At 45.9% G+C, this 10,440-nt stretch overlaps 1 pseudogene; it reads right to left on the bottom strand.

Moving 5' to 3' along the window:
• The window catches only part of LOC112074639 (glutamate receptor 1-like), an 83,722-nt pseudogene that overhangs the window by 62,515 nt on the left and 10,767 nt on the right, over positions 1 to 10,440 (bottom strand).

Genomic DNA, 10,440 nt, shown 5'->3' with positions numbered 1-10,440 from the left:
TTAGAGTGGGGTCCTGTAACTGACAGATAGAGTGGGGGTTCTGTAACTGACTGATAAGAGAATTTTGTTCTCCAGGTTCATAACCCAATTTAATTATATTACTCAGTCTGCAAACCAGAATTTGTAAGATCCTGGTCGAATGAAACAGACGGAGGCCCAGCTGAAATAGTCAAAAAGGTTTATTCACGGGAACGTTCTAAAGTCAAGAATACAAAACAATTTAATTTTTATACTGACTTCTCACACCCACACATTCACCCAGCATACGCACACACATACACACGACCATACACACACATACACACGACCATACACACACGTCCTGCTACCAGCCGAACAGAGATTAGTGACCTTGTCTTGAGCCGTACTCCCTGTTCTCTCCCAAATCTCTAGTCGGTCGGCACCACGTCAGACAGTCTGTGTTTAAAATACATATTGTCTTTACCTAATTCTACTACACATTTATTGATTATGATTTTATACATTCTAATCAATTCCATACAATTATATGTTTCAGGTGGAATATTCTAATCATTCAATTAACAGATAATTTTCAACTAACACTGACGATAGAGTGGGGGTTCTGTAACTGACAGATAGAGTGGGGGTTCTGTAACTGACAGATAGAGTGGGGGTTCTGTAACTGATAGATAGAGTGGGGGTCCTGTAACTGACAGATATAGTGGGGGTTCTTAAACTAAAGATAGAGTGGGGGTTCTGTAACTGACAGATAGAGTGGGGGTTCTGTAACTGACAGATAGAGTGCTGGTTCTGTAACTGACAGAATAGAGTGGGGGTTCTGTAACTGACAGATAGAGTGGGGTCCTGTAACTGACATTAGAGTGGGGTTCTGTAACTGATAGATAGAGTGGGGTCCTGTAACTGACAGATATAGTGGGGGTTCTGTACATGACAGATAGAGTGGGGGTTCTGTACATGACAGATAGAGTGGGGGTTCTGTAACTGACAGATAGAGTGCTGGTTCTGTAACTGACAGATAGCAGTGGGGGTTCTGTAACTGATCATGGAATTTACATGACCTCACACATTCCCAACATATTTCCTTCCTCTGAGAGTTCATATCCTGTGTGTGTGTGTGTGTGTGTGTGTTGTGTGTGTGTGTGTGTGTGTGTGTGTGTGTGTGTGTGTGTGTGTGTGGTGTGTGTGTGTGTGTGTGTGTGTGTGTGTGTGTGTGTGTGTGTGTGTGTGTGTGTGTGTGTGTGTAGCAGGCTGGAAGGCATGGCAGACAGTTGCATTAGTTATTAAGGGTGACCCTAGCACAAGGCATGTCCTGCAGCGCAATGTAGCCTCCGGCGAGGAGATGCACGTGGCCTAGAGACGCTGATACCCAAGACTGGGGGAAGATGATGGAGAGGCACAAGACCTGGAGACGCTGATACCCAAGACTGGGGGAAGATGATGGAGAGGCAAGAGGCCTGGAGACACTGATACCCAAGACTGGGGGAAGATGATGGAGAGGCACGAGGCCTGGAGACACTGATACCCAAGACTGGGGGAAGATGATGGAGAGGCATGAGGCCTGGAGACACTGATACCCAAGACACTGGGGAGCAACATCAGCACAAGAACTGTTCGTCGGGAGCTTCATGAAATGGGTTTCCGTGGCCGAGCAGCCGCACACAAGCCTAAGATCACCATGAGCAATGCTAAGTGTCGGCTGGAGTGGTGTAATGTTTGCTGCCATTGGACTCTGGAGCAGTGGAAACACGTTCTCTGTAGTGATGAATCACGCTACACTATCTCGCAGTCTGATGGACGAATCTGGGTTTGGCGGATGCCAGGAGAACGCTACCTGCCCCAATGCATAGGGCCAACTGTAAAGTTTGTTGAAGAAGGAACAAGGGTCTGGGGCTGTTTTTCATGGTTCGGGCTAGGCCCATTAGTTCCAGTAAAGGGAAATCTTAATGCTACAGCATACAATGACATTTAAGACGATTCTGTGCTTCCAACTTTGTGGCAACAGTTTGGGGAAGGCCCTTTCCTGTTTCAGCATGACAATGCCTCTGTGCACAAAGCGATGTCCATAAATAAATGGTTTGTCGAGATCGGTGTGGAAGAACTTGACTGACCTGCAAAAAAGCCCTGACCTCAACCCCATCAAACACCTTTGGGATGAACTGAAACACCGACTGCAAGCCAGGCCTAATCGCCCAACATCAGTGCCCGACCTCACTAATGCTCGTGGATGAATGGAAGCAAGTCCCCGCAGCAATGTTCCAACATCTAGTGGAAAACCTTCCCAGAAGAGTGGAGGCTGTTATAGCAGCAAAGGGGGGACCAACTCCATATTAATGCGCATGATTTTGGAATGATATGTTCATGCTAACATTTGTGTGCCTGCATACGTGTATGTGTCTCTGTGTGCACGTGTGCGTCCCTGTGCATGTGTATAACAAACAGGCTGCTATAGAGGCAGAGAGCAGGGTGCAGACCTCTGTGATGGATGGAGTCTGTCTGAGCGGAGAACTGCTATGGCTCAGCTGCTGTAAACGGGTGAGAAGTGATGCAACTACCTTAAGTGTGGACACCAGGTCATCAATAACACTCACCAGACACTGCCTTCACACAGCTAGAGCCAAGCGTTGGAGGAGAGAGAGGGGATAGAGGTCTCTGTTCTTTTCTGTGTGTGTGTGTGTGGGGAGGGGGAAGAACGCATAAGTATGGGGGAGTGAGTGGGGTAGTGGTGCGTTTGTATGTGTGTGTGCGTGCATGTATCATTAAGGGCATCCCTATGTGTGTGGTGTGTGTGTGTGTGTGTGTGTGTGTGTGTGTGTGTGTGTGTGTGTGTGTGTGTGTGTGTGTGTGTGTGTGTGTGGTGTGTGTGTGTGTTGTGTGTGTGTGTGTGTGTGTGTTTCATTAATTGCTATGCCAGGATACACCTTCCCAGGCAGCAGTAGCGTGGAGAGTAAGTGTTTCTCTTCAGCTCCAAATGTCAACCTAACGTATCTATATCTCCTGTCTGTAATACACTGAGACTAATAAACTACACTGGACCCCACTGCCTGGGAGGATCAGCTCTTCCACAGGTTGGCTTTATTGTCAGGATCATGCTGGAGGAGCTCTACAAAGTGTCACTCTCTGGCACAACCACAAAGTCTATAAGTCTGAAACCAACTAAACTACCTTACCTTAACCCTAACCTGAACCAAACTTTCTAACCTAATGCCTAAACTTAACCTTAAACTACAACAAAGGTCATTTTAGTTTTTTACACTTATTATATTTATGATAACCCATTTTGACTTTACGTCTGGCCTATCAAGCGGAAGATTCTTGACAATACACATCAACCTGCCTCTCTTACCTTCTCTTCTATCTGTTATTACTCTCTGTCTTTCTCTCGCCCCTCTTTTGCTGGCTATGTGGTATTTATTTAAATTATGTCACACGTGCAACAGAGCAATGCTTTTCTCAAATGTCTGGATGTCATTTAATTCACAGAAACAAAATTACGATGGCACATATCAGGCCCACTTTTCTAATTCGCACAGCATTTTTATGTGAAATCCAGTTTCTGGCTGACCCAGATCTGTCAAAGTTCTGGCTTATGTATGGCAGACGAATCATGGACCACTGCTTGCCATTTTTGCCATTACTGGCCCAATACTAGCGATGGAGATGACTGGCTCAATCTCTCAGTCTCTCGTTACCTTGTTGAGGATGGAGGTGAGTCTCTCAGTCTCTTGTTACCTTTTTGAGGATGAGGTGAGTCTCTCAGTCTCTCGTTACCTTTTTGAGGATGAGGTGAGTCTCTCAGTCTCTTGTTACCTTTTTGAGGATGAGGTGAGTCTCTCAGTCTCTCGTTAACCTTTTTGAGGATGAGGTGAGTCTCTCAGTCTCTTGTTACCTTTTGAGGATGAGGTGAGTCTCTCGTTACCTTGTTGAGGATGGAGGTGAGTCTCTCAGTCTCTTGTTACCTTTTTGAGGATGAGGTGAGTCTCTCAGTCTCTCGTTACCTTTTGAGGATGAGGTGAGTCTCTCAGTCTCTCGTTCCTTTTTTGAGGATGAGGTGAGTCTCTCAGTCTCTCATTACCTTGTTGAGGATGGAGGTGAGTCTCTCAGTCTCTCGTTACCTTGTTGAGGATGGAGGTGAGTCTCTCAGTCTCTCGTTACCTTGTTTGAGGATGAGGTGAGTCTCTCAGTCTCTCGTTACCTTGTTAGGATGGAGTGAGTCTCTTAGTCTCTCGTTACCTTGTTGAGGATGGGGTGAGTCTCTCAGTCTCTGTTACCTTGTTGAGGATGGAGGTGAGTCTCTTAGTCTCTTCATTACCTTGTTGAGGATGGAGTGAGTCTCTTAGTCTCTGTTACCTTGTTGAGGATGAGGTGAGTCACTCAGTCTCTCGTTACCTTTTTGTGGATGGAGGTGAGTCTCTCAGTCTCTCGTTACCTTTTTGTGGATGGAGGTGAGTCTCTCAGTCTCTCGTTACCTTGTTGAGGATGAGGTGAGTCACTCAGTCTCTCGTTACCTTTTTGTGGATGGAGGTGAGTCTCTCAGTCTCTCGTTACTTTGTTGAGGATGGAGGTGAGTCTCTCAGTCTCTGTACCTTGTTGAGGATGGAGTGAGTTCTTAGTCTCTCGTTACCTTGTTGTGGATGGAGGTGAGTCTCTCAGTCTCTCGTTACTTGTTGAGGATGGAGTGAGTCTCTCAGTCTCTCGTTACCTTTTTTGAGGATGGAGGTGAGTCTCTCAGTCTCTCCTTACCTTTTTGAGGATGGAGGTGAGTCTCTCAGTCTCTCGTTACCTTGTTGAGGATGGAGGTGAGTCTCTCAGTCTCTCGTTACCTTTTTGAGGATGGAGGTGAGTCTCTCAGTCTCTCGTTACCTTTTAGAGGATGGAGGTGAGTCTCTCAGTCTCTCGTTACCTTTGTGAGGATGGAGGTGAGTCTCTCAGTCTCTCGTTACCTTTTTGAGGATGGAGGTGAGTCTCTCAGTCTCTCGTTACCTTGTTGAGGATGGAGGTGAGTCTCTCAGTCTCTTCGTTACCTTTTGAGGATGGAGGTGAGTCTCTCAGTCTCTCGTTACCTTTTGAGGATGGAGGTGAGTCTCTCAGTCTCTCGTTACCTTTTTGAGGATGGAGGTGAGTCTCTTAGTCTCTCGTTACCTTGTTGAGGATGGAGGTGAGTCCTCTTAGTGTCTCGTTACTTTTTGAGGATGGAGGGAGTCTCTCAGTCCTTGTTACCTTTTAAGATGAGGTGAGTGAGTCTTCAGTCTCTCGTTATTTGTTGAGGATGGAGGTGAGTCACTCAGCCTCTCGTTACCTTTTGAGATGAGGTGAGTCTCTCAGTCTCTCGTTACCTTTTTGAGGATGGAGGTGAGTCTCTCAGTCTCTCGTTACCTTTTTGAGGATGGAGGTGAGTCTTTCGGTCTCACAGTCGATGATGATCTGTCCCTCCTTCCTCTTGTCCAGGTCTTGAAACACCTTGAGGAATGAGGCCTCCGTCATGGTCTCTACGTTGACAGACGTCACCAGCCAGCTCCTCTCAGCAGCCGTGTCCAGGACCTTCTGCAGCACAGACAGGCCTACAAGTCAGGGGCAAAGGTCAGAGGTCAGGGGTTAGAGGTGAACTATGGCTGTGTTCCAAAAGGCATTATATTCCCCAAATGCACTGGACAGGACTATCCATCAATAATACATCTGTCATGCTAACATACAGTAGGACTATCCATCAATAATACATCTGTCATGCTAACATACAGTAGGACTATCCATCATCCGACTTTCTGACAGCACAGCAATATAATATATGATTACCGTCTCCAGAGAGATAGTTATGATGACTGGGATGCCATGTACAGGTATGATGTTACAGCACTCGTTGCTACTCTGAATAATCCCTCCACACACACACAAACACACTCTCAGACACACACACACACACACACAGGGCCGGCCCCAGGCATAAGCTTTTATTGTTTTAGGTGGGGTCTCAGCTTACTACTGAGAGTTAGAATAGTAGAATACACCAGGTGCAATTTCACAATGTGTTTGTGCATCAGCAGTTTTTCTCTTGTTATGTCAGTCACTGACAGTGACTCAGTTAGCCCATGTCAGCTAACATATATTAGATTAGTCAATTAGTCTAGCCAGCTATCTAAACTTGTAGTAATCATGGCCGAATACTAACCGGGCACGCAGTACACATGCCCAGGGGCCCTGACGTCCAGAGGGTCCCCATTGATTTTGTTCGTAATTCTCACTCAGATATCATATTAACATGGCATAAGTCATTAAGAAATGTGTAGAATTGCAGGAAATTATCTGTAAAACTAAAACGAAATGCTGTCTTCCCCATGGCAAAAATGTGTTATAAAAATGCAACATTTTCTAAATGGCCCATGGCAAAATGTGTAGAATTTAAATGTAAACTTTTCTCTCCTTCGTCAAGAGGGGGGCCACTAAAATGTTTTGCCCAGAGGTGGGGGCCCCACAACCAAAGCTCAAGGCTCAAGGCTAGGGCTGGCCCTGCACACACACGCACACACCCAGACATCCACGCAAATGCACAGACCCTCAGAGGCACCAATTACACCCAGGCCACTCCATTAAGCTGTCCCCATAGGCTAAAAGCATCTAAAGCATAATGGAGGAACAGGCTACGAGCATCATGGGAGAACACACAGGGACAGGAAATAAGACGCGATTAGGGAATGCATCGATCATGGCTGCAGATAAAGAGTGTGGGAGCCACACACAAACACACAGTATCATGTTAGACCAATCAGAATCCTCCTGGGAGGGGAGAGACAGTTGTTCCAGGAGGTAAACAAAGCTTCTACAAGCAGCAGAGCGGCGGCCATGACTGAACCAAATAATAAATTACACCAATTACATTATAAGCTAAGCTAATATTCCACCCAGCCAATCACAACTACACTAGAGAGAATAATCAGAAATTGCATTTTTGTATGCAATCACTATTCTTGGTGAGGATGTCTGATGCATACATATGACCCTCTTTACATATTTCACATGCCATATTTGCAGCAGGGTTGTTGGTGTGTCTAACTAGTCAGAGTTATGGTGAAAGGTTGAGGATGCCTGGCTGTTCTAACTTAGTCAGAGTTATGGTGAAAGGTGATGGATGCCTGGCTGTCTAACTAGTCAGAGTTATGTGAAAGGTGATGGATGCCTGGCTGTCTAACTAGTCAGAGTTATGGTGAAAGGTGATGAGATGTCTGGCTGTCTAACTAGTCAGAGTTATGTGAAAAGGTGATGATGTCTGGCTGTCTAACTAGTCAGAGTTATGGTGAAAGGTGATGGATGTCTGGCTGTCTAACTAGTCAGAGTTATGGTGAAGGTGATGGATGTCTGGCTGTCTAACTAGTCAGAGTTATGGTGAAAGTGTGATGGATGTCTGGCTGTCTAACTAGTCAGAGTTATGGTGCAAGTGATGGATGCCTGGCTGTCTAACTAGTCAGAGTTATGGTGAAAGTGATGGATGCCTGGCTGTCTAACTAGTCAGAGTTATGGTGAAAGGTGATGGATGTCTGGCTGTCTAACTAGTCAGATTATGGTGAAAAGGTGATGGATGTCTGGCTGTCTAACTAGTCAGAGTTATGTGAAAGGTGATGGATGCCTGGCTGTCTAAACTAGTCAGAGTTATGGTGAAAGGTGATGGATGCCTGGCGTCTAACTAGTCAGAGTTAGGTGAAAGGTATGGATGTCTGGCGTTTCTAACTAGTCAGAGTTATGGGAAAGGTGATGGATGTCTGGGCTGTCTAACTAGTCAGAGTTATGGTGAAAGGTGATGGATGTCTGGCTGTCTAACTAGTCAGAGTTATGGTGAAAGGTGATGGATGCCTGGCTGTCTAACTAGTCAGAGTTATGGTGAAAGGTGATGGATGTCTGGCTGTCTAACTAGTCAGAGTTATGGTGAAAGGTGATGGTGCCTGGCTGTCTAACTAGTCAGAGTTATGGTGAAAGGTGATAGGATGTCTGGCTGTCTAACTAGTCAGAGTATGGTGAAAGGTGATGGATGTCTGCTGTGTCTAACTAGTCAGAGTATGGTGAAAGGTGATGGATGTCTGGCTGTCTAACTAGTCAGAGTTATGGTGAAAGGTGATGGATGCCTGGCTGTCTAACTAGTCGAGTTATGGTGAAAGGTGATGGATGTCGGCTGCTAACTAGTCAGAGTATGTGAAAGGTGTGGAGTCTGGCTGTCTATAGTCAGAGTTATGGTGAAAGGTGATGGATGGCCTGGCTGTCTAACTAGTCAGAGTTATGGGAAAGGTGATGGATGCTGGCTGCTACTAACTAGTCAGAGTTATGGTGAAAGGTGATGGATGCCTGGCTGTCTAACTAGTCAGAGTTATGGTGAAAGGTGATGGATGTCTGGCTGTCTAACTAGTCAGAGTTATGGTGAAAGGTGATGGATGTCTGCTGTCTAACTAGTCAGAGTTATGGTGAAAGTGATGGATGTCTGGCTGTCTAACTAGTCAGAGTTATGGTGAAAGGTGATGGATGTCTGGCTGTCTAATAGTCAAGTTATGGTGAAAGGTGATGGATGTCTGGCTGTCTAACTAGTCAGAGTTAGGGTGAAAGGTGAGGATGTCCTGGCTGTCTAACTAGTCAGAGTTATGGGAAAGGTGATAGATGTCTGGCTGTCTAACTAGTCAGAGTTATGGTGAAAGGTGATGGATGTCTGGCTGTCTAACTAGTCAGAGTTATGGTGAAAGGTGATGGATGTCTGGCTGTCTAACTAGTCAGAGTTATGGTGAAGGTGATGAGTCTGGCTGTCTAAACAGTCAGAGTTATGGTGAAAGGTGATGGATGTCTGGCTGTCGACTAGTCAGAGTTATGGTGAAAGGTGATGGATGTCTGGCTGTCTAACTAGTCAGAGTTATGGTGAAAGGTGATGGATGCCTGGCTGTCTAACTAGTCAGAGGTATGGTGAAAGGTGATGGATGTCTGGCTGTCTAACTAGTCAGAGTTATGTGAAAGGGTGGATGTCTGGCTGTCTAACTAGTCAGAGTTATGGTGAAAGGTGATGGATGTCTGGCTGTCTAACTAGTCAGAGTTATGGTGAAAGGTGATGGATGCCTGGCTGTCTAACTAGTCAGAGTTAGGTGAAAGGTGATGATGTCTGGCTGTCTAACTAGCAGAGTTATGGTGAAAGGTGATGGATGCTGGCTGTCTAAACTAGTCAGAGTTATGTGAAAGGTGATGGATGCCTGGCTGTCTAAACTAGTCAGATTATGGGAAAGGTGATGGATGCCTGGCTTTCTAACTAGTCAGAGTTATGGTGAAAGGTGATGGATGCCTGGCTGTCTAACTAGTCAGAGTTATGGTGAAAGGTGATGGGATGTCTGTCTGTCTAACTAGTCAGAGTTATGTGAAAGGTGAATGGATGTCTGGCTGTCTAAACTAGTCGAGTTATGTGAAAGGTGATGGATGTCTGGCTGGTCTAACTAGTCAGAGTTATGGGTGAAAGGGATAGATGTCTGGCTGTCTAACTAGTCAGAGTTATGGTGAAAGGTGATGGTGCCTGGCTGTCTAATAGTCAGAGTTTATGTGAAAGGTGATGGTGTTCTGGCTGTCTAAAGTCAGAGTTATGGGAAAGGTGATGGAGTCTCGGCTGTCTAACTAGCAGAGTTATGGTGAAAAGGTGATAGATGCCTTGCGTCTAACTAGTCAGAGTTATGGTGAAAGGTGATGGATGCTGGCTTCTAACTAGTCAAGAGTTATGTGCAAAGGTGATAGATGTCTGGGCTGTCTAACTAGTCAGAGTTATGGTGAAAGGGGATAGATGCCCTGGCTGTCTAACTAGTCAGATATGGTGAAAGGTGATGATGCTGGCTGTCTAACTAGTCAGAGTTTATTGGTGAAAAGGCTGATAGATGCTGGCTGTCTAAACTAGTCAGAGTTATGGTGAAAGGTATGGATGTCTGGCTGTCTAAACCTAGTCAGAGTTTGCAGTGAGAAAGCGTGATGGATGCCTTGCGCGTCGTAAACTAGTCAGAGGTTATGGTGAAAGGTGCACATACATGCGGCTGTCTAACTAGTCAGAGTTATGGTGAAAGTGATAGGATGCCTGGCTGCTCTTAAGCTAGTCAGAGTTATGTGAAAAGTTATAGAATGCCTGGCTGTCGAACCTAGTCCAATTATGGTGAAGTGATAGATGCCTGGCTGGTTCTATCTAGTCAGAGTTATGGTGAAAGGTGATAGATGCCTGGCTCCGTTGGATGGTTTAGAGGACAGGTTGAGATTAAGGGGGTTTGTGACACTTGATATCTCAGCTTGGATGTCGGCCTACCACTTCAAGCTCAACCTGGACAAGACGGAGCTTCTCTTCCTCCCGGGGAAGGTCTGCCCGCTCAAAGATCTCTCCATCATGGTTGACAACTCCACAGTGTCTCCTCCCCAGAGTGCATGCTCCACAGCATCTGCAACTCGCTGTTGGCTAGGCTCCCCGCTTGTGCC

Source organism: Salvelinus sp. IW2-2015, unplaced genomic scaffold (genome assembly GCF_002910315.2).
Source record: "Salvelinus sp. IW2-2015 unplaced genomic scaffold, ASM291031v2 Un_scaffold2733, whole genome shotgun sequence".
In the NCBI taxonomy this organism is placed as follows: Eukaryota; Metazoa; Chordata; class Actinopteri; order Salmoniformes; family Salmonidae; genus Salvelinus; species Salvelinus sp. IW2-2015.
Note: the sequence above shows the minus strand (reverse complement) of the source record. Positions and strands in the feature narration are given on the sequence as shown.